This window comes from Hipposideros armiger, unplaced genomic scaffold, assembly GCF_001890085.2.
Source record: "Hipposideros armiger isolate ML-2016 unplaced genomic scaffold, ASM189008v1 scaffold_93, whole genome shotgun sequence".
Taxonomy (NCBI): domain Eukaryota; kingdom Metazoa; phylum Chordata; class Mammalia; order Chiroptera; family Hipposideridae; genus Hipposideros; species Hipposideros armiger.
Genome location: NW_017731443.1, coordinates 2,264,596 through 2,266,458, shown reverse-complemented (window position 1 = coordinate 2,266,458; position 1,863 = coordinate 2,264,596).

Genomic DNA, 1,863 nt, shown 5'->3' with positions numbered 1-1,863 from the left:
GTGGGATCCGAACCGGGGCCCTCTGGCATCCCAAGCGAGTTCTTAACCATCGCGCCACTCGGCCGGCCCGCAGGGGTCCTTCTTGCAACATCCTGAAAGGTAGTTGTGCAGCCTCTGTGTGGATACTCCCAGTGACAGGGAACTCACTATCAAATAAAGCAGCTCATTAAACTGATACAAAATATGCCTTTCTTCTGGAGCTTGGGTATGACTGAAAGAAGATCTTCTGTCACAGATGATTTTTACCCTGCCTGTAGTCTCTTCCCTATGCCCCTAACCAGATAAACACAAGCCCAAGACAGTGAGAAAAGCCTACAAGAGCTTGGGGAAGCTGTTAGATATACTAGATCTAGGACTGGACTCTCTAGGGATCTTTCAGCATTCACTGGCTTAGAAAAACAGGGGCTGCAGACATTTTAAAATGGAATGAAATTCTGCATGAACACACACACACAGATACCCACAGTCCCCTAGGAAGAGCGTCCTTTCTGCATGATAGGAATATCCTCCAGAAGGCACTGAACCACTAACTTAGAGGAAAGATCTCCGATTCTCTCCTTTCCTTCCTCTTGTTCCCTGTGTCAGGCCTGATAGCTCTTCCTTCTTCTCCAGCCTTCCTGGAAAGCAGACTCTGATCTGTCCATGGTTCTGATAGTTAATGAATTTCATTTAGGGGGCAAGGCATGGGTTCTTTCATTCATTCCTTCACAATAGCTAACATTTATTGAGCACTTACTATGTGTCAGGAACTATGATATGCTTCTTACATTCACCTTCTTTCTATTGAAGTATAACAGACACATCAGAAAAGAGCACAGATCATAAATACACAGCTCAGTGAATTCTCATATAGTGAATGCATTCAAGTAACTACCACAAAGATCGAGAAACCAAACACTATCAGTGCCCCGGAAGGTCTCTCATGTCCTCTTCTAGGTGCTGCACTCCACCTGTAACCATAACCTTGACTTTTAACAGTGTAGATTAGTTTTTTTCTACTTTTCAACTTTATATAAATGGATCATACTAATTATCTCCTCTTTTGTGTCTGGTTTCTATAGCCCGACATTATGTTTTGAAGTTTGTTCATATTGTTCTAGCTGGTTGTAGTTTGTTCATTCTCTTTGCCATGTAGCATTACCTTGTGTAAAATATTCCACAATTTATTCATTTTACTATTGATAGGGCATTTCGATTGTTTCTAGTTTTCTACCATTACGAATACTGCTGATATGAACATTCTTGTTCATATCTTATAGTGAACATGTGCATTTCTATTATATATAACATTATATATTATATATATAATATATACGGATATGTATATACATACACACATATACATAGGGTGGATTGTGGGTGGGTACATTTTTCTTTTTTTCTTTTTTTTTTGCCTTATACATATTTTTATTATTATGTTAAAAAGGGTGGGTACATTTTTCAATCCCCATTTTTCAGATGAGAAAACTGAGGCTTGGAAGTTGAGCCAGGCAGTAGTAGAGCTGGGACGTGAACCCAATCCTGTCTGGCATTGGAGCTCAAGCTCTCTAACCATCATGCTTTACTGCCTTCCAATACATGGGCTGTTTAAAAGTACTTATGATGTGCCAGGCTGGCTGCTGCCATTAAGAGAGAAAGCTAGGAAGGCACAGTCACTCAAAAGGAAAATGATAGATGCTGGTGAAAGGCACATGGGTGTAATGAGGAACCCAGGGAAAAGGGGGACATTTTTATCTTGGAAAATCATAGAAGACTTCCTGGAGGAAGAAGCATTTAAACAGGAAGGATGGGGGCAGATTCTGGGTGTGCAGGAGTGATGCAGGAAAGAGTACCAGGCTGAGAGAGCTCTGGGGGCACAAGAAG